Source organism: Suricata suricatta, chromosome 7 (assembly GCF_006229205.1).
Source record: "Suricata suricatta isolate VVHF042 chromosome 7, meerkat_22Aug2017_6uvM2_HiC, whole genome shotgun sequence".
Classification (NCBI taxonomy): domain Eukaryota; kingdom Metazoa; phylum Chordata; class Mammalia; order Carnivora; family Herpestidae; genus Suricata; species Suricata suricatta.
Window position 1 is genome coordinate 101,157,240 of NC_043706.1, and position 23,767 is coordinate 101,181,006.

Here is a 23,767-nt window from a genome sequence, read left to right on the forward strand (position 1 = left end):
TTTGTATACTTTTTTCCAAAAAAAGCAGTGTAAGTTTTATCAATAAGTGTTTCAATCATGACTGTAACAGTTTTATTTATAAAGATTGATATTTCCAATACAAAAGATTAAATCCATTGTAAATATTTAAACTTAGAACTAAAATAATAAATATCTCAGGGGTTATACTTTTTCAAAAACTTTTAAAGGATATGTAAGCAGAAACACTTGAAGAGGAGCCTTTGAGTGGTAACCCCTGCAGGTGGTATAATTCCTGACCTAAGAAAAAATTGACCAACTATTATTGACAGTTTGTCTGGAGGACACTGGCCTCTAGTAAAACAAGAATTTTGTTTTTGTTTTTGTTTTGCTTAGTAACATCATTCAGGTTTCAAGGACTTAAACAAAAACCCCAAACCCAAATTAACCTTAACTTTTTCTAAAACTTTTTCTGATGCACAGAAAATGTATTTTTAATCTTTGGGACACATACAGATATATGTGTAATACACACATAGTGGAATATCTTCAAACACTCCCAGACTTCATCTAATAGGAACACCATTGCGTAGTCTGTAATCCTAGAAGAAAAGAATGTGTTTAGTCTCTACAAATTACAACACTCTCAAACAAAATACAAAAATAGATCAAACCATCTAATTTGACTTAACTGCACTGACAGCTTTTGCATCTGTAAGAGATCCCAGAGGTTCCCAGCCCTTCTCACCAACTCAGTGAATGCTAACATTATCCCACTGCAACTGGCTGTCTGCAAGTTTTCTCTCAGCCAGTACACAGGGCAGTAGAAGTGCCTGAGGTGATACGCCCAGTAGTAACACTCAGCCAATAATAAGAATTGAAGGATAAATTCCCCAACTTCCTTGCTCTTCAGGAGGGATAAGTTTGTTCTACTCTCCAAAACTGGCCCAAGAGTACTGAGACCCAGCTTCCCAGGTCTGGCTCAGTAACATACCCTTTATTGTCCCCTTTCCCTTCCCTGTCTCACTTTCTCTCTGCCAACTGAGAAGGTGGCATTCCCTGAGACCAACTCTCAAATAAGCTACTTGCACTCACATCTTTGTCTCAGGGTCAGCTTTTATGGGAACTCACCTAATACCAGTACTTTACCCTGTGAAGGAAAATATCTCTTTGTTGATTTTTAATTTGCACCTTATGGTGCATTTAAATTTTATGTATGAATTTAGTGGGGTTAAAAAATCTAATTTAGCAGAGGTGATTAAGTCTACATCTCTACAAATCCATTAGGAAACATAAATAATCGTGGAAATAAGAAAGAAAAATCCTTTTAAAAAGGAGGTGGTTAATATATTGCATGTACTGTGAAGGTTTTCTGGGACCCCTTCATCAGGGTAGCCTGCCTCCCTTGTCATTACCACGAGCAAATCTCTAATTGCCTAGAAGCCAAGCCTAGAGGCCTTTAAAAGGCCTAAATAGGAGTGTAAGAAAAGTAACATTCTGCTCTTGGAGCTTTAAAGATATGTGAGACAGAGTCTGTGCTTTCTATGAGCTTAGTGCTCTCAAGGAGAGTATCATAAGATACTGTGAGATCGATTCCTTATTTTGTTTCAGAAACGCTGGAAGGTCATCAAGGAAAAAAAGTGAAATCTCAGAAGGTCTAAGAGTGTGAGTAGATTTTTTTTTAATCTCTCATGTTGAAGTAGGTAATAATATTCTATGAGTTATAAATACCACAAAGTCATTGAGGTAGCCAAGTGCCATATGGCTGAAATGCTAGTCAGGTCATATTTTATCCAGCCGGCATCCATTCTCTTATCTTCCCACTGCTATTTTTTATTTTGAGAAATTATCCATCCCCATTTTGTGTCAAAATGGTGGAATAGTAAATCCACATGTTTGCCATCCCAAACAGAAAAGAGTCCCAGGTCTTATCTGCCAAATCCTACCTCCCGCCAACACAAATGAGACCTAAGCTTGGTTAGTCAACAGATAATTACAGCCATTCATGAGTATTTTGGCAAAAATCCATGCACATTTGTATCAACCAACCATTTTCCTATTGCAAAATAATTCCTAGGTGGAGATTAAATACCTGAACAGAGGACACAATTCCATCATGATACCCAAAACAGTCACCATGAATTAGAGATTTTCTGATTCTCTGTCACAGAAGTACTTCACCATCAAATTTTTCATTTTTTAATTAATAAATTTATTTTCAGAGAGTGTGAGTGGAGTAAGGGCAGAGAGAAGGGGAGAGAGAGAGAAGTGCAAGCAGGCCCTGCACTGTCAGTGAAGAGCCTGGCGCAGGGCTTGAAAGATCATGACCTGAGCTGAAATCAAGAGTTGGACACTTAAGTGACTGAGCCACCCAGGTGCCCTCACCATCAATGTTTTTAACTGACTTATATAACAAGAGACTTTTCTGTGAGCTTTGGCATACTCAGTGCCCAGCAGAGTAAAATGGACACTTAAAAGGCTCTTGATAAACATTCATTTAATTGAATCAAATGCATGAAACTCTTATTAATAGTGTAATTTCGTAATAAGATTGAATACATGCTGAATGGATTTCTAACATCCTTTATAAATAAAAAGTATTTTTATCCCTTTTGACTTTTTTTGGCTGGGTGTACTTTATTGATGGTACATGACAAGGGAGAGCTTCCCTTCTTCAGGTAGTCTGGGATGAAAGTAGTTCAATGATCCATTCATTGACCCTTTTGACTTTTAGATTTAAATTTTTTAATATTTATTAATTTTTGAGAGAGAGAGACTGAGTGTGAGCAGGGAATGGGCAAAGAGAGAGTGAGATACAGAATTTGAAGCAGGCTCCACCATTGGAACCTGAGCGGGGATCAAACTCAGGAACTGTAAGATCATACCTGAGCCGAAGTCAGATGGTTAACTGACTGAACTACCTAGGAGCCCCTAGATTAAATTTTTTATTAACTAGACTTTCTGTAATAGTTCTTAAAATTTGAACAATCAATACCCACTTATTCTGAGCATTTATTATGTCTTAAGTGCAAGATACCAAACAACAGTAAGATATTCAGCCTAAATAATTTAGACTTGCTCAGTAGTTATTGTTTCAAGTTTAAATCATGTGTTGTAAAGAAAAAAGCCGAAACCAAGGAACCAAATGTTGAGTCTATTGACCTTGAGGAAAAGTTCCCAATTTAATACCAAGGATATAATGGTGCTGACCTGAGTTAGAAATGCCTGACATAGCTTTCTTGTCCATTCTCCCTTAATACAAGGTTACTAAGCAACACTTTCACATAAAGCAAAGTACGTGGGATCAGATTTGTGCCCACAACTCCTGGCAAAGACTGCGATATGTAATAATGATGAATTGTGCTTTTCACTGATCTTATACAATATGAGAATTTTCTTTTCAAGACATTTGAAGGTGATGTTACCTCTGTAGGTCTAGGTTGATTCATCTCTGAAATATCCTACTAAAATATTTCTCACTAGCCTCATATAACATTGTTAAACAGTGAAAATCTGAGGGTGCTTATATAGGAGTCTAGAGGCAGGAAGAAGTAGAAAAATAAATAAATGGATGTTGAAGATGACTTTGTGCCAAGTATGGTGAAAAAACTGCATATTAATTATTTAAAATAATTTTTACAGAAATTCTATGTAATAGGTATTATTATCTTGATTTTTGCAGCTGAGAGAAAACAAGAATTAAATAGTTTTTGCTAAACTGGATTGAGTTTATTATATGCCTTTGGAGAAAAGCACCATATTCTATTTATGATTTTTAAAGTATAAAATATAATTATTTTTATATATTTATCAATTAATATTGATTCTTTATTTTTTACATCCTTGTATCCACAACCTTTGGTAGGGTCTTCCCACACTGACTCTGCCCTTGGTCATATATTTGCTTTCATCAGTAGGAAAATGGCAAACATTTTGCAAGCAGAAGTTTAAAAGGTAACTTGCACATTTTCTTTTCCTCTTTGGCAGCAGTTCATTACCACAAGAACAAATCTGGACTAACTGCACACTACATGGAATAGGGCTAAGACATCTTACACATGACCATTACAGAGCAGTCAGCCCCCACAAAATCAACTAATATCTACATAAGCAAGCCTACTCATGACCAGTGGAATTCTCCAGACAGAATGTAGACTTGGAAGAAATAATGTTGGTGTTGCCTTAAGCCTCTATGTTCTAAGGTGTTTTGTTACTGCACACTAGCTAACTGATATAAGCATCCACAATATACAAGATACTTTCCAAATAGTGGACTAAGAAAATCACAGAAACATGGTGTCTACTTTCATGACTCTTCACTTAAAAGCATGGAATATCATTTCTCAAGCAAATATTTAAAAATATAGGAAATTATATATACACATACTTGAATATACTGGGGAATTCATATTTATAATCATCTTTTCAAATATTTAATGGACTTCTGCCATGTTCTAAGACTCAAGGTAAGCACTAGGGCTGAATAAAGCAAAACTGTTCCTTCAATAAGCTCATAATCAAATAGTGAAGATGGACATCTAGACAGTTCCAAAAGAGTATTGTAAGTGCTAGTACACATGTACTCAAGGTAATACTGGAGCCCAAATGTGAATGAGATCTATTTTGCATGTAGAGACAAAAAGAAGAGATGATCTGAGACAGACACTGAGGGATAAATAGAATTTTGAGAGACAAATGGAAATGAGTATCCCAGATAGAACAAATAGTATACACCAAAGGACATAATGATGAAAGGGTTTGGAAAGGAACAAATGTGCCTGTGGAGTTAGGCATCTAATGTATCAGAAGAAGCAGAAATGAGTGAAACTGGAAAGATAAGTTCAGATCTAGAAGAAACTAAAGTCTGAACTTTAAGCAGGAGTCATTCAACGTTTTGGAGTGAGGTAGGTGACATGACCAGATCTTGAATTTAGAAAAAAAAACACCATTGGAGAGACTAAATGTTTCCATTTTTTCCCAAAACCAGGTCATTAAAGACTAGGTTCAGAAGTAATCTAAGACAACATTATTGAATGATTTTATATTTTTAGGATTGCCTTCTTCTTTGTAGTTAATCCAGTGTTCTATTTAACCTTAGACTTTCCATAAGAGTATGCTTTAAGAAGCATTACAAGACTCAGCTACCCTGAAGTAAATGAAGTTAGGTGGTCAACCTTGGCTTGTGAATCTGGGCAAATAAGCCTTTGCCATACTGATTGAATCTCTGCTTTCTTACACTCACTCACTAATTTACACTCCATTATCTTTCCTCATGTGATGCTTTATCTGCTGTGAAATGCTCTTTCTAATCCTAGTAAGAGAATAAAATCTCAATAAAGTTTAGTTTTCCCATAATAAATATCGATATAGTTGATATGGAACTAATAGACGAGAAGAAGTTTCTCATTAAAAATTTTTTAAAAGGTTCTGAAATTCATAAAACAGTTATTTATGTAAAGTGTAGCAGTATTTTAAGAAAAATAGCCCCAAATTATCTCTCTTGCAATTCAAGATTTCCAATGGCATTATAGGCATTTCTGTCAGGTTTTTCTGTTCTCTACAATGACCCAAGATGAATTCTCTGGTGTTTTTGTAAAATGTTATTGATTTCTGAGGCAATCTGTACTGGAAAAGGCTAACAGGCTCTGCAATACAACCGGAGAAGCCTTGCCCTGAGTCAAGAGGAAGTTACTGGTCCTGAATCCTGCCTCAGAAGGGAGAGATCATGTGTGAATGTATTGCTCCTGGTTTACTGGTCTGCTTCCTTCTGTTACTTTTAGGGTCTGGTAAAAGTTGTCTTAAAAAATCGATTGCATTGAGGAACTACAAATAATACTGTCATCAGGGGACTCATCAGGGACTGTTATTTAGGGATTATGAGGATCCCAACAGCTCCTAGAATGAGAATCTAGGGAAGATAAGATGGAAAGCCTATAGCAGCCAATTGGAATTCAAACAGGGAGTGAGGCAGTGAACATAAATGAGTGAAATTGAGCAGGTAAGGCCAGTGGCAAACTCTAGTGTGCATACCCAATCAAAGGGAGAACCTGCCCCCCAACCAAGCTGATAACACCCAGGCAGGAACATAGGTTGCCAGATACTCCAATTTTGAGAGTAGAGGGAGAGATGGAAAGTTTTGAATTTTTATGTAAAATATATAGTTTTTAATGTTGGAGGTTAATTCCATTGGTAAACATAATGTACCAGTTAGCACATTTGTGAGTGAGATGTGACCAATGGGCTGCCTGATTTCCACCTTTCCCCTTAAGGGATGGATGACAAATAAGAGATACACAGGAGGAGAGGAAGGCCTATTTATGTCCAAGATATCCAAGTTTATGGATATCTCATAACCCTGAGTTTATGAAAGCCAACACTCTGTCCCATGGTAAAATGAGGTACTCTGGAGGACCTAGAGTCCCAGAAAGTTAGCGGGTTGAAAAGCTACAGAAGAGAGTTGTCCAGTAGAACTTTCTGAAATAATGAAAGTGTCATCATATTTGTGCCATCTCATGTGGTAGTTACTAGCTACATGTGGTTATTGACCACTTAAAAAATAGCTAGTATGGCTAAGGAGCTGGTTTTAAAATTTCACTTTACTTTAAGTAATTTAAATGTAACTAACCATGTGTGGCTAGTAGCTACCATATTGGACAGCACACTTATAGAAGCTCCAAATGAGGGGCGCCTGGGTGGCTCAGTCAGGTAAGCATCTGACTTCGGCTCAGGTCATTATCTCATGGTTTGTTAGTTCAAGACCCACATGGGGCTTTACTTTGGATTCTGTGTCTCCCTCTCTTTCTCTCTGCCCCTCCTCCACTTGTGCTCCCTCGCTCTCTCTCTCAAAAATAAATAATAATTTAAAAAAAATTAGAAGCTCCAAATGAGTGGTCCTCAAACTTTAGCATGCATCAGAATCATCCAGAGAACTTGTTAAAACACAGACAGCTGGACATCCTCAACATTTCAAATTCAATGAGTATGTACTATGTACTGATGTTTCCTGAATTTGCACTTACACCAAGTTCCCAGGAGATGCTGATACTACTGGCCCACATACTGAGAGCCACTAAACTGTCACCCAGTTTTTAGAATCCCAAGACAGAGTGTGGTCCCAGAGAGAGAGGAGAGAGAGAGCCACTAAGACCTATGTAATTACTGCTTTAAACACACACACACACACACACACACACACACACACACACACACACACAGCCATGAACATTTTTGCTCTGTCTTGGAGAAGATGAGATTTGCTTTTAAATCAGAACATAGTGCATGACTGCCTGTGTGGCCCTGAGTCTTAGTTCCACCCAGCGGGGGGCAAAAAAGAAAATCCTATATCATCATGACCAAACTGACACCTGGCAGAACCCATATGTCAGGAAATTTGATTAGTTTTTTCTTGCAAGGCAGAGCATCAGCAAAGCACCTAATTTATCCTAGGAATGTACTATTAAATATCAGTGTAAGTCAACTGCAGCCTTCATCCCTGGAAAACACATATTTCAGGCCAGAGGGAAAAAGAGAGGATCCTAATCCTCCTTCTATCATCTTTGCTCCTTTAAAAAAGCATAAATAGAGGAATTTGCTATTGTAATACATCCAAGGAATTTCAAAGACATGACCTTTGTGTGTTGGTCTTAATATTATAAATATTTTTTAAGTGGAGGAATAAGACCTGACAGGTTGAGGGCATGGGGTAGAAAGAGCGTTTTTGGATTGCTGCCATATTTCTTGGTCAGTACGATACTTTACATCCTCGAAGGTTTCTCAGTATTAACAGAAACAAATTACTTTTTATCTTATAAAAATTGACTTTTTTCAACCATTTTGGATGACTCATTTTCAAGGAAAATGACTATAATAAAATACTTTAAAGTAAACCATAATCACAACATTATGTTGTATCAATAATTCAGATGGAAAATTTACACTCTTGCCATGTGTGGAAGGCTAATTTCATATATATTCCCAATTTTTCACGTCTCCATGCATCCACACTTGTCAACATTCCCTTCCCACACTGACTCTGGAATTTACCATGAGTTGCTTCACTTGATCTTAGTCAAAAGGCCAAGAAGTGATACCATGAGTTGCTTCAGCCAATGGGACAGTAGCAACTTTGACATAAGCAGAGATTTTATAAAGCTTGTGTGTTTCCAATTCTCTTCATATTGCTATGCTTTCATAAAGATTACATGCTCAAGGCAGTTTGCTATAAATGTGACATGCGGAGCAGAGTCAAGTCTCCCTAATTATTCTAGTTGAAGCTCTTGATAGTGAGAGAATTCATCCAAGATTAGCAATTCTGCCTGGTGGACCTGCTATTGACCATAGATTCTGGAGTGAGTTGAGCCGACCACAGGGTAGACTAACAGAACTACCAATCAGTCTTGTAGACCCATGAGAAGTAATAAATAACTGTATGAAGATGATAAGTTTTGGGGGTGGCTTGTTACATAGTTAAAGTTAACTAAGACACCATACTTCTTTACGGGGGTAACAGTTACATAATACGTCTAGGACATATGATGTGGAAAGAAAGCTACTCATTATATATATTTACATTGTTTAGCTGTTCTTATACTTACTTCAAGTTTTCATCATGAAGTCTATGGAAGAAGAAATTTTAAGGAAGAAGGAAATTAAAAAATCCTTATCTCATGCTAGAAAGGAATCAGCAGTCTTTGCAAATCTAGTTAAGTTTTTAAACAAAGTAAGGATGCTGTATGGGAGTTTCTTTTGACTGCATGATCATGGTCCTAGAGATTATCCTAAAAAGGAAAAAGAACCTTCATTTCAGACTCATCCTTCCATTCTCTCTGCCAGCAGGATATTGCTTTCCATTTTACAACCTCTACTGAGTTTGCAGTACAAATTGGACAAATTGTCCACCAGCATCAGGTAGGTGGCCTCACAGCGTCTTAACAGAACCCCTGCTGATGTGCATCTCTGTTCTCTGCTCAGCTGTCCCATCCTGCAGCTAAAGTTCTAAAGTTACAGGACAGTTTCTAACTTTGTGCCTGTCCCAAGGCATCAGGACCAAGGCACATGATTTGTAATTTATGAGGACACCCACAGAGCTGTCACTTGCAAGGCAGGTGTTGAGAAAATGGCAAGCAGCTCTAGGAAAGAAAAGGACTCTGATCTCACTCCTGAATAATGGTGGCTAACCTAGTCATGGATAGAAAGCGTTGACATAAGCGAGCTTTAAAAATAAAGCAATGGCTCATCTTGCGGAAGGCACTCTCTGTTTGTCTCTATGCAGTTGAATATAACAGGATTTAAGTAATCTATGAGAAAGTTAGTTGTAGTATTTATTCTGAAGCTGATTGTATGCTTTTGAACTGTGCTCTGCAATTTCAGGAATCCTACAGATAAACAGGCAAATCAAAATTCAAACTAAATAATTTTGTAGGATGCAATGAATAATAATCTTCCAATCTCCCCAAAAAAGAATCATGTAAAATGGAAACTGAAACAACTTAACTCAAAAGTTATATGAAAAGAAATTGCAAAGAAAAAAATGTATTTACCCAGTCAGCTAATATTTTGAAATTGAATAAAATGTATCAATGTGTTAGCTGCTTAATATTTTTGTGTCAGCTCATTGCAGTTTATTTCACATTCCAATTTATGCTAATATTTCAGAGACTAATACAAACTTACCTAATCTTAAATTGATATAGATGATAGTGGAAATCTATTTATAAGTAAAAATAGAGTGAAAGTCTCAAGGCATTTCCAAAGCACCACAAGGTGCACGTTGCAACTCTGGATGGAAAGAATATCAGCTAGGAAGCAATATGAGCTGTGAAACCAAATAACGTCATGGTGAAAAGGCTCCAAGATTTTAAAAATACTGCTTACTGATAGGCAGCTCAACTTTCCATCTCAAGTCTGAGCGTTCCAGGGGGATGTCTGTTTTACAATGCAAGTCCAGCGACTTCACACCATGCAAAAACCACAATGAACATAGAGACTCAAATATCAAGCTGATTACTGGTTGCAATTGGATCTTTCTCACTGGCAAAACTAAAGGATTTTTTTCCTTCCTTTGGTAAGGACTGATCAAGTTGGCAAATATTTCCCATTACCACATTCTTAAAATCTTTCTTCTAGATAAAACTTGCATGTTGGCATTCACAGCTCACACTCTTCTCATAGATTTCTATATGTTGTCTATTAATAAACAATTGGCAAACCACTAAATGACATAAGCCATTGTGTCCTGTACCGTCCCACCTCTATAATAAATAATCAGGCTGAAAAGAACAGTTAAGGAGGTTCTGGACAACCCCAAGCCACTTTTTTGGCACCTAGCCTGGAAAAACTCCTGACAGAAAGCTTGTCTGGTGCCCTTGGCAGAGACCCACAAGATCTAGTAAAATGCCAAAGAGGAGGCACCATGACATCAAGAGGGAAACATGCTATAAGGCAAAAAGGCTATACCTGGCCAAAGGCAACTGTGGAAAATTATAATTGTTGACCTGATGGGTGATTGTAATGTGTGTATAAAAATGTGAACACTGGATTCTTTTGTTGATTTTTGTTTGATGGTTATATACCAAACATTTCATTTGGCTCTTTCTAACAAGTGGGAAATAGAGTCTTGGTGAAAATTGAGGGATATCTCTGGGCTGTCCTTTCCCTTCTTTGTAAGAATCCAAGCAATCATTAATCTGTATATTAGTATGAGTTTCCCATCACCAAGTTACCAGTCACTTCTTGGTTGGTCATTCAGCCACATCACAAGAAAGAGTCTGCTGGAAAGACAAAGGGTTCAGAAGTTCAAGGAGGAGGTCACTAAAATAGCTAGAGATCATCAAATACTTCACATCCAATCTCAGCTCAGCAACTGTGCCACCAACTTGATCTCTGTTGCAAGGTCCTCTGAAATTAGATTCTTCCATTGTTGCTCTTCTCTCCCACCCATCTACACCATCCCACAGACCGGGCTGAATCTGCAACTGTGACATGCTAAGTGGGGATTGAAGGGAGGGAGGTTTATCCCAGCATTCAGCTGTTGGAAAATCTCTAAAGAGCCACTGGCCAAGGTCAAAGAGGTTGCTACCTGTTTTCTTCTATAGGATTTTGATGGTTTCCGTTCTCACATTTAGGTATTTCATCCATTTTGAATTTATTTTGTGTGTGGTGTAAGAAAATGGTGCAGTTTCATTCTTCTTTATGTCGCTGTCCAGTTTTCTCAGCACCATTTGCTGAAGAGACTGCTTTTGTCCACTAGATACTCCTTCTTGCTTTGTCAAAGATTACAGTTGTCCATACATTTGTGGGTTCATTTCTGGGTTCTCAATTCTGTTCCATTGATCTATGTATCTGCTTTTGTGCCAGTATCATACTGTCTTGATAACTACAGCTTTGTAATATGGGGAATGCTTTTGTATTGTTGGTGAAAATGCAAACTGGTGCAGACACTCTCGAAAACAGTATGGAGGTTCCTCAAAAAATTAAAAATACAATTACCCTATGGCCCAGAAATTGTGCTACTAGGTATTTATCCAAATGATACTAAAATGCTGATTCAAGGGGCACATGCACCCTAGTGTTTATAGCAGTGTTATTAACAATAGCCAAATTATGGAAAGAGCCCAAATGATGTCCATCAACTGATGAATGGATAAATAAGATTATATATATATATATATATATATATATATATGCATATATATACATATATATGGTGAAATTATTAGTAGGTGATCAAAAAGAGTGAAATCTTGCCATTTACAACAACATTGATGGAACTAGAGTATATTATGCTAAGCAAAATAAGACAGAGAAAAACAAATATCCTGTGGTTTCACTCATACATGGAATTTAAGAAACAAAACAAATGAACATAGGGGAAGGGAAGGAAAAATAAGATAAAAACAGAGGTAGGCAAACCATAAGAGACTCTTAAAACAGAGAGCAAACAGAGAATTTTCTGGAAGGGTGTTGGGTGGTAGGGATGGGCTAAATGAGTGATGGACATTAAAAAGGGCACTTTTTGGGATGAGCACTGGGTGTTGTACATAAGTGATGAATCATGAAATCACTAAATTCTACTCCTGAAGTCAATACGACACTGTAAGTTAACTAACTTGAATTTAAATAAATAATTTTTTAAAGATCTACTGGCACATAAGTATTTTAGAAAGCTTTTAGTTTCATCAGAATAAATATTTGTGAATAAATATCAAAAAGTTTCAACTCATGGGAATGAGAAAGAATAGAAGATGATGGAAACAGTCACAGGCTTAGACTCAGAGCTAAAATCTCTGGGGTCCATCTGGAATGTCTGCTTTAGGTTAAACAATAAAAGAGCACATTAAAAACCAAATTTTACAGCTTATTGCATTCTTCACTTTTACAAATATGATGATAAGAAAATAGCTCAGATTTTAAATTTGTCAGGGGAAGGAAGTAGAGACAAACAAGTTTTAATTTTTGGTCTTATAAACCTAGGTGTGAATTTGACACTTATCTACCAGTTGTGTGAATTTGGGCAAGTTACTTAATGTCTCTGAGCCTAATTTTCCTCATATGAAAATAGGGGGGAATACTTAACCATTTGGTATTGCTACAAGGAATGAATTAAGGTAGCTAGCACAATGTCAATCTATTTTTATTAACTAGGTTGACTTATTGCTGGCAGCAAGGTATCTCTTAGCATTGTTAGGCATATTGACTTAACAAGTATTTATTTCTTATCTGCTATAGATTAGGCATCCTTTAAAATAAGTTCTTCTCCACCACCCCCCCAAAAAAGAAAAAGAAATTTAACATTTGAGAAAGACCCCAAAAGAATTTCTGGCTCCATCTAAGACTGGGAAATACAGGAGTGAAACAATTAAATGAGTAGATAAGACACATCCATAAAGGCAAGGTGTAGGGGCACTGTGTGCCTATGTGCCAAAAGCAAGCAATATGGTTTTAAATTTCTGGGATATATTCACTATAGCACTCTAGGTATATGAGAAACTTTTCGCTTTCTCAGAAAAGTATGTGTTAAAGATTTTCCCAAGAGTCCTAAACGTTTCTAGTGTATATTATTTCAGGAATTAAAGAATTATCTCACATGTTATCAGAAAAGTAATACTTCCATTTAAATTTCTTCTATAATTCAGATTGAAGATTTTCCTCAAGCTTTGCCTCCAATTTATGTTAAAAACAGCAATGCTAATATGCATGTTTCTACCTGGATTTGGAGACAGAAGAAACTGGATCCCAAATTAGTTAAATTCTCTCAGCCTCAGTTACTTTAACTGTAAAATAAGAATAATAACAACCTCAACAATACTGTTGTAAAAGTAGATGCTCAATTACACTGAGAAAGAAGATACTACATAAATATAAGCTATTTTGTCATATTGTTTCCATTGGCTCATTCATTTCTCCAAGTTATCCATATTTAAAAAAAAGAAGAAAGCTCACACATTTCCAATGATTTATATTGTATAAAAACCTCTTACCAGGGGTCCACACAAGTCAGTTTAACTGCCATGAATTTAAGTTTTATTTCATGTGAGCAAATTACCTTCCATCATAACAATTTATGAACATCTAATGTCTAGAAATTATCAGTCATTGTATTGAATAAACAAATTACTATTTTAAGTAAAATTTTCAACATTCTTGCTTTCTGAATCCTTTGAGTGCTTTTTCTTTCCAAAAATTATCTTAGTCATTTCAGTGAAAAGCCTTAAGATTTTTCCAACTCCTTCAAATAGCATTCCCTTCACCATGTACTGTGCATTTGTCCTGTATGCATTTGTTCAATAATATTCTAACTTATCTTACCTTTGACTCATCCCTATATATTTGAAAGTGGTCTCTAAGTATTTTGTCCATTTTTCCTTCCTTTTTTGGAATCCCCTTCCTTTTACTACTGAAATATATTTTATGCAGAAATGTATGACATGTTGCTTTCAGTTTTCCATATAATCTATCTCTACTTCCCTTCTTGGTCATATTTTGGTAATTTTTTGGCATCAGTAAATGTATTAGTTAGTTATAGCTGCATAACAAACTATCCCAAGACTCAATGGCTTAAAACAACAATCCCCTAGTATAGTTTATGCATCTCTGGGTTGGCCAGAGTTTAGCCAATCCAGGCTTGGCCCACCTGGGTGTCTCTGCTGATACCTATAGGTCACCTGGGGAATCATGTGAACAAGGCTCAGCTTGCCCATGCATCTGAGGATTGAATGGTGGCTCTGCTGTAAATTGGGTTTGTCTGATACAACTTGGCAAGTGCAACTCTAGTCCATGTTTCTCTTATTCTCATGCTGGGACCAGCAGGCTAACACAGACAGGTTCCTTTCATGGTGATGGGAGGCACACGAGAATAGGCAGAAAAATATAAGCTCTCTTGAGGCCTGAGTTCAGAACTGGCACATTATCACCTCTGCCCTATTCTATTGGCCCAAACTAATCATATGCTAAACCCAAAGTCAAAATGCAGACAGAGGCACTCCTCTCATAATTAGAGGACACTGAAAGGTACATGGCAAAGGTTATGAGTACCAGGATGGGTAAAGAATTGAGACCAATAATACAATCTAGCATGAGATCCCAGCATATGTCAAAAATAGCAGCATTTAACCCTTCCCAAACATCAAAACAGTTAGCCTTTTGTCCCCAGTGTCCATTTTGTAATGCAAGGTGAGAAGAGGAGGAACAGCTGCAAGCAATTGTAGGATTTTATAGTCAGAGCAACAGCACTTATTATGACTGGCAGGATATTTACAGCAGAGATGTGGTGCCATGCACAGTCTTTTCTATATAATAATATCCTTTAGAAAAAAAACCTTGTCTTTCTAATTGAAAATTAGATTTAGTTCTAATTGTTCAAAGTTCATTTTCAGTGAGTAAGCTTTGGGTGACATTTGAGAGACTCTTCTGTATGGCAAGTCATTTAGTCACCAAAGGTAGGACAGATGAGGCTGACCATACTTCTGAGGGAACTCAAGTAGTAAATGTGGCATATAGACAATCTATAACTTTTCTGTCAACACTGCTGTCACATTTCAGATGTCTTACCCCTCTAATCATCAGTCTGAAACATGTATCCTCAGTGTGGATCTACCAAATATGGGACCCTACAGTATTTAATCAGCACACCATGATGCAAATGAATGCTTAGAAGAGCTAAACAGTTAAGACTTCTAGAGTACTATAGGTGGTTATGGCAATACAGTTTTAAAATTCAAGCATAAATGTCATATGTCCTAACAAAATTTATAACATAAACAGGAAGAAATTAAAAGGATATATATGTGTGTGTGTGTGTGTGTGTGTGTGTGTGTGTGTACACAGATATAAACAGATAGAGAGTAAGAACAGTAACAGTTCAGCATACTAGGATATAGTCACTAAAAGAGACCCTTTAACAATTCCTAAGATATTAGGATGTGATATGACTGTCAATTTCTAAAGGAAGTGTGACTATAACACTCTTCATCAACACTTTAAGCATCCGAAAAAGCCTGCCAAATGCGGCAACCTTTGGCATATGCAGTCCTCCGTATTCCTCACCCAGAAAGGGCAAGGTGACTCCTTACCCATCAGCTAAAGTAAATACTGGCTTCCAGCCTGGAGTCTTGCAAACCTATTAATCTCTCATGCATTTGCCCTTACTTTCAAGTAGTGGCTCTCAAGGTTCTCAAGGTGTACCAGCAGTACCTGGGAACTTGTTAGAAATAAAAATTCTAGGGCCTTAACCCAGACTTCCTTAGGCAGAAATTTAGGAATGAGTTTCTCATGAGGGAGATGAAGGAGAAAGTAATTGCATTGGGAAAGAAATTCATAACCCCGAAGGAACATTTTGGAAATCAGTGTCTAGAAATGTTTCCATCACAAAAATTATTTGCCAAAATGTATTTTATCACCTAAAAGGATTGCAATTGAGGAGTTTCGTTAGCCTTTGAACAATGTGCTAAAAATGTAAAAAAAGCAGTAACTTCCCCTAACCATCTTGAAGTCAAGATAGTGAGGGGAGGCTAAGAGGCTCAGTTGGTTAAGTATCCAATTCTTGATTTCAGTTCAGGTCATGATTTCACTGGTTCATAGGATTGAGCCCTGCATCCTTCTTGGGATTCTTTCTCTCTCTCCCTCTGCCACTGTCCCTCACTTATTCTCTCTCTCTTTCAAAATAAATAAACATTTAAAAAAAGTTTTCTTAAAGCGTTAAGATGGTGATATGGAGGAGGACGAGGGGGACTTCTGGGATTTAAGTTGTGCCTCTTGGACTGTGTGATGTCCACTTTGTGAAACTTCACTCAGCTGCCCATTTATAATAATGACATGTAATACATCAATACATCATTCAAAGTTTGACACATTATTTAATACATCAATCAAAATGTATTATATAAGGGCGCCTGGATGGCTCAGTCGGTTAAGCTTCGGCTCATGGCATGATCTCACAGTCCATGAGTTCGAGCCCCAGGAAGGGTTCTATGCTGACAGCTCAGAGCCTGGAGCCTGCTTCAGATTCTGCATCTCCCTCTCTCTCTCTGCCCCTCCCCCCCTCACTCTCTGTTTCTGTCTCTCAAAATAAAAATAAAGACATAAAAAAAATTTAATGTATTATATAAAAGAGAAGTCTCCTTATCCCATCTGTCAGCCTCATAGGTGAATTGGAGATTATCTGAAAATTAGGGTAGGGTAAGCCAAGAAAAATCTCTTCGCACGTTGCCACTATCAGTGTTTGAATGTTTTTCCTGCATCAAATGTCATTGTCCATCCCTAATTCCACTGATACTGATGTTTCTGCTGCAGCCTACACTTCCTATAGATATTCTAGAATTCTTGCAGTCTTATTCTGCCACCATGGATCCTTTTCCTCCCCCAGCACCCTCAACTACAACTCCAGAATTCATGAGGGAAGGCACAGCATCAGGCCAGAGAGCTAGAAAGCACTCAAAGAAAAGCCATGGGGCTGGTTGGATTTACATGTCTTCCCAATGTTTATCACTGTCCCTGAACCAAACTGATGTTCCTCGAAGCTTTCTTCCTTTTAAGTGACTTCTTCTCCCATTGCCAGCTTAGTCTCTCAGTGAATGTCCTCCAGATATGCCCATAAAAACTTAGTATACATTCAGTGAGGACACATTAGTTGAAATCTGCTTCTCTATAAACACGTGTGGTTACTGTCAAAACTTTACCTGTGCTTACAGCTTTGCTTTTACTCATTTGTAATAGCGCAAGAGTTAAGAGTTCAACTCCTCCCACTTACTAGCTCTCACCAGCTGTGTAACCTTGAGCAGCTTAACTAACTCTTCAGTGCCTCCATTTAGCATATGCACAAAGGAGATACAAAGAGTTGTTGGAGGGGAGGTAGGTGAGGAGGTGAATTAAATGGGTGATAGCTACTAAGAAAGGAACTTGTTGGGATGAGCACCTGGGTGTTTTAAGTGGTGAATCACTAAATTCTGTACCTGAAACTAATATTACACTATATGGTAACTAACTTGAATTTAAATAAAAGCCTGAACTAAAAAATAAAATAATAATAATTATATTAGAGCCTACCTCATAGATAATGCATGAAAACAACTTAGCTCAGTGACTAGCACATAATAAATGGCTCCCCTAAAGTCAACCATTATTATTTGATATTTGAAAAGAATAAGCAAACTGGAATTGGTAAAAGAAGTCTTTTTTCTTCTCCCTTCAATACTAATTCTCAAGCAAACAACAAAACTCAGAAAAATAACACAAACTAGCTTCATGAAACTTTCTCTTTATTGAACCTCAAAGGAAAAAATAGGGAGGTAATAAGAAAAGTCCCGAATGATTCAACTAAGAGGAGGAAGAGTAAATCTACCTCATGTTCCTTGGGAAAAGAGGGTAAGGGATGGGTCACTGAGGAGGAGTGAGCTGATTTGCCCTTCCCCTGTAATGCTCTTCACCCAGATCTTGCCATGGCTAATACCTTCCAACCACATCTCCATCCGTGTATCACCCCTGTGACACCTTCTCTGACGTCCTACTCCCTACGCCATGATGTCATGCTCCCACAACCCTCACTGTCACATCATCCTATTTTGTTGTTTTTAAAATACTGGCTGTTGTCAGAATTGTATGAGAGTATTACTGTATTTGTTTACCACTCAGCCCTTCTGTTATGTCAAGTCAATGACAACAGGGAACTTGAAAATCTTGTTCAGTCTTCTACCTCTAGCACTAACAATAGACCTGAGCACATGAGTGCTCAATAAATATTTGTTCATATTAATATACTACCCACACATCATCTTCTAGAACTTTTAAGTAATCTTTCAATACAAAAATACTTTTATGTCACAGTAAGCTCAGTTTAAAAGATTGTTTTCCAGACACATAGACAAATGGAATAGAATAAAGAACTCAGAATTGGACCCACAAATGTATGACCAATTAATCTTTGACAAAGCAGGAAAGAGTATCCAATGGAAAAAAGACAGACTCTTTAACAGATGATGCTGGGAGAACTGGGCAGCAACATGTAAAAGAATGAAACTAGATCACTTTCTTACACCATGCACAAAAATAAACTCAAAATGGATGAAAGACAGGAAATCATCAAAACCCTAGAGGAGAAAGCAGGAAACTTGACTTCAACCGCAGCAAGTTCTTACTTGACACAGCCCCAAAGACAAGGGAATCAAGACCAAAAATGAACTATTGGGACCTCATCAAGATAAAAAGCTTCTGCACTGCAAAGAAAACAATGAAGAAAACTAATAGGTAACCGACGGAATGGGAAAAGATAGCTGCAAACGACATATCAGATAAACAACCAAAATCTATAAGGAACTCACCAAACTCCACACCCCAAAAACAAATAATCCAGTGATGAAATGGGCAGAAGATCTGAACAGATACTTCTCCAAAGAAGACATCCAGATGGCCAACAGACACATGAAATGATGCTAAGTGTCATTCATTATCAGGGAAATACAAATCAAAACCACACTGAGACACCACCTCATCCTGGTCTGAGTGGCTAAAATGAACAAATCACGAAACTATAGATGTTGGCAAGGATGTGGAGAAATGGGCATCCTCCTACACTATTGATGGGAATATAAACTAGTGCAGCCACTCTGGAAAACAGTGTGGAGGTTCCTCAAAAAATTATCAATAGAACTCTCCTACAACCCAGCAATAGCACTGCTAGGAATTTACCCAAGGAATACAGGAGTGCTGATGCATAGGGGCACATGTACCCCAATGTTCATAGCAGCATTTTCAACAACAGCCAAATCATGGAAAGAGCCTAAACATCCATCAACTGATGAATTCATCAAGAAGATGTGGTTTATATATACAATGGAATACTACATGGCAAGGAGAAAGAATGAAATATGGCCATTTGTAGCAACGTGGATGGAACTTGAGGGTGTTTATGCTAAGTGAAATAAGTCAGGCAGAGAAGGACAGATACCATATGTTTTCACTCATAAGTGGAACAGAAGAAACTTAACAGAGGACCATGAGGGAGGGGAAGGGGAAAAAATAGTTGGGGAGAGGGAGGGAGGCAAACCATAAGAGACTCTTGAACACTTGTTGGGATGAGCACTGTGTGGTATATGGAAACCAACTTGACAATAAACTATAAAAGAAAAAAAAAAGATTGTCATCTTCAGCCATTCAGACCACATGCAGTTTGTGAGCACATTTTAACAGGCACATTAAGACATTAGAAGACAACAGAATCAACAGAGCTTGGAAAATAGAATCATCTGAGAGATAGTTGAAGGCACAGAGCATGCTTCTCTTGATGTTGAAGAATTGATTATTTTGGAAAGAAAATATGAACGATTTTCCAAAATTTAAAGATATATAATTCAAAGGAAAAATAGACTTATTATATGTAGGTCCTGAGGACAATACTGAGAATTTAGAAAGCAAACCTACTCAATAGGTGAAGAAATTTTAAAAAATTAAAGTGGTTTTTAAATTAGAGCTGTTTCCAAAAGTAGTTCTATAATTCAAGTCAATCAACATTTTTGAACATCAAAATTACCCAGAATACATGCTAATGGGCCACCTGGGATATGAAACAAAATTATCAAATTGTCTAAACTTTCTACTTTTTTATCTTAAAAGAATGACTTTTGTAAGCTACCATACATTCCTATACTTGGCCCCACAATCTAAAAACATGCTTGTTCTCTGTTGGTGGATTCTGTCCTTAATTGCTTTTTTTGTCCTACCTTTGGTATTCTTGACTCCAACTTCACCACTTGCTTTTCTATTTTTATCACAAATACTTCCCTTCACATTTTACCACAATGTAGTCTTCCCACTTAGAACTTTTTGTTTTTGAAGAAAACTCTGAATCCTTTTCCATTTATGTTGCCTTGAGCCATACTAGAAAGGTCTCTCCCAGGTTGTATAGGATTCACAATCCTCTTTCTATATTACCTTATGGGTAGTGGTCATTCTTGCCTCTCAAATGGGCCAATTTCTAATCCTTAAAATTTTGCATAAAGCAAAGTATCATAATAAAATATTATGCGTAGAATGCTCCTCCATCATTTTAGAACTATATACAATGGGTAATTATCATAGGTATGGCTAAAAAATTGATGTGTGAGGTGCTGGGTGGTTCAGTCTGTTAAGCGTCCCCCTCTTGATTTTGGCTCTGGTAATGATCTCACAGTCTTGAGTTACAGCCCCACACTGGGCTCTGCACTGACAGCGCAGAGGCTGCTAGGCATTCCCTCTCTCTGTCCCTCCCCAACTCATGTGCATGTGTATGCTCTCTCTCTCAAATAAATAAAGAAATAAAAACTTAAAAAAAAACATTATCTCTCCCTCTCCTTCTGCCCTTCTCCCTCTCATGTGCCCTCTCTCTCTCTCAAAAAAAATCTGATGCTCAAACAGTGGTCCTTTCTTCCTATACACTGGCAAAAGACCTGGCTAAGAAAGAATTGCACACATATACGATACAGAAGAAAAGAAGTTCTGTCTTTGAAATGGTGCACACATAAATTACAATTTTGACCAACCAATTAATTTTAAATTTGCTATGTTTAGGAATTTTTATGCAACCTATAACATGATATTTGCTCAACTATATCTGAATTGTAGGTGACTTGTTCTTTTGTATCTCTGAGACCAAAGTCAGATCTTCTTGTCTAAGTTCCCTAGCACAAAACATTTCTTTTTCCTAACATTTACCTCACCTATAATCATTTGCTTAATATCTGCCTCCCCCACTACACTCTAAGCTTCATGAGTCTGGGATAGTAGACACTACTGTTACTTTGTCATCAACACCAAAGCCATAACCAGAACCAACACATTCTAGGCACTAAATAAATATTTGCTGAGTTAATGAAAAAACAGAATGTGGAACAAGCATGGTATAAGATATTATTTAAATGTAAAGTCTGCTTCTAACCAACTGCATACCATTGAGCAGAGCACTAACCTCTCTGAGCCTCAGTATTCCAGGAGCAACATAACCTCACCTGCTCTCAATGCAGAGAAGTAGTGATGGTTGAATAAGGAAATACATGTGAAAACACAATATTCAGAGATATTGTCATATATACATGATGTCAAAGGAATATGTCTGTCTTAGATACCTTGGTTCGCCTTAATACATTGTGGGCAGTGTAAATCAGGTGAAGAGAAAAATCTGTTTACATTCCAAAATGTGTAACTTCATAACTGCCTCTCTATTACTTTAACATTGCATTATTTTTTTTCTCCATAGCATTTATCACTATTTTTCATAGAGTATTTGTTGGTGGTTGGTTGGGGGTTTATGGTCAGTCTCATCTACCTAGAATGCTAGATCCTCAAGGTGAGACATTTTGTTTGTTTCAGAGCTGTACCCCTAGTGCCTACAACACTACCTAGTGACATAGTGTGTTTTCAGTGAATATTTGTTGGATGAATGGATAGAATGGATGGATATATGACAGTGGGTGCCATGAAGAACTAGCAAGTAAGAATCTGCAAACTTTTCCTTAGCTGCTGCTGCTGCATTTGTAGATTGTGAGCTTTGGTGCTGCTGAGGCACAGTTGACTTCTTTACCTCATTTGATTTCCATTTCAGTTACTTAGAACCTTTCAACTCCCAAGTCACATAAGGCATCCTCTTACTTGAGCATGACGTTTTTGCAAAGAACGTCAGAGCGGGTGTCTTTGCTCTCCCCTAACATTTCTCTGCAATGTCTTTATAGCTCCAGCTCCAGTGAGAGCACTCAACTATCCTCCAGACACTCAAAACTCTTTGGGAGACAATTTCTCACTCTTGCCAAGTTCCAGACACCCAGCTGGGTGGCCAAAAACCAATACTTTTGATCCACAAAAAGCAGTGTGTGTTTTGAATGTCTCCCATTACTGGGAGTCAAACATAAAATAAAATTAACTAAATCCTTCTGTAATTCCACAAGACAGCAATTTTCCTAACTCTCAGCTCTACCACATTTGTTGTCTTATATGGCTGCAAATTGTAAACTCTTTAACACCTTTTCCTGTTCAGTCATTCAATCCTTCGATCCAGCTTCAAGGGGTGCCAGTTTAAGATGGAGAGAGAAAAAGGCCTCATAAGATTGAAACAAAACCGTAATAATAATTTTTGAAAAATTTCTAGCTTGAGATAAAAACTTAAATAACCTGTTCTAGATGAATATGATTATATCATACATCCTTAATTTAGCTTTATGGTCATTTTAGGTTTGATCATTCTCATAGGAATGATCATATATTTTTTCCTTTCTCATAGTTCAAAGTTAAACCTTCCCTCCATCCTCACACCAACAAACACATAGCTCAGTTTTTAAAAAATGGTATCTTTGCCCCAGTTTTTAATACTTTAGAATGCAGCTGTTGCAATCAAAAGAAGATTCTTTAAATGGAAAGTGCTTTTGTCCTGACTAGGACAGACAAATTATATTAAAATTACCACTGGCCTTCACTAAGGTTGTGGTTTAGGCAAAAATTCCTTCACTATTCACTGCTACTCCTCACCCATCTTCCTATTCCTGCCTTCCTCTCTCCTTCCCCAGGCAGGGGCTAGTGCTGCAATATGGATAAATATCATCAGTGGATGGATGTGTATGAGTGGATGGATAAACGCCAACACCTGCAGGGCACCACCCATCAGCAGAATGCAGGGCACATAGGAGCTTAGTGATGGATTTGCCAAGTGAGTCCATTCATTTGCCACTTTGATCAAGTTATCTGAATTTAACTAAACTCTGGATTTCATAGTGCTTAAAGTATCTTTAAAATATTATGATGTGATATAACACAGAAATAAAAAGTACTATACATTCTAAAGCACAGAAGTAAAGTGATGGAACATATATTTATGGAAAACCCAACAAATATTTTTCAATGGAGTACAAGTGAATTTCATGTTTTCTTAGAAAGGCTACAAAAAATAGAACTTCTCCAGTAGTACTCTGCTACACTTATGAGCTTTTTTACTTCTCGAGTTTTGTTTTTGTCCTGAAGTTCCCTGTTCCCTTCAGGGCTGAAGTCACCTATAGATGGCATGTGAGCTGGGCCTTGGGGACTGCAAGGCAAGGCCCCTCTGCTTCTGCGGCTGCTTAGGGGCTCTGCCCTCGCAGCAAGGCCTCTCCTGGGGGCCACGGGGCCCACCCACCTGCCCCATGGGCTGCTGCACAGCTCATACCTTTTTTAACCCTCTTCCCTTTCCTGACACTTGTCTAGAGCTGGGTCTACGAGCAGCCTTATGCCTTCAGTGCACCTCTTCTTTCTAACTCGTCACCTTCAACTGTAATTACTTCTTGAAAGTCATTCAATAAAGAAGGAAAAACCGGGCATGCTA

General features: G+C 37.5%; 1 long non-coding RNA gene across 2 annotated transcripts in view; it reads right to left on the reverse strand.

Annotated features, from left to right (window-relative positions):
* Positions 1–493: 493 nt before the first annotated feature.
* The window catches only part of LOC115296849, a 51,886-nt gene continuing 28,612 nt past the window's right edge, over positions 494–23,767 (reverse strand). For both annotated transcript variants that reach the window (XR_003911093.1, XR_003911091.1), the window contains one exon: positions 494–560. This is a non-coding gene — a long non-coding RNA (uncharacterized LOC115296849). The remainder of the gene's footprint in view (positions 561–23,767) is intronic.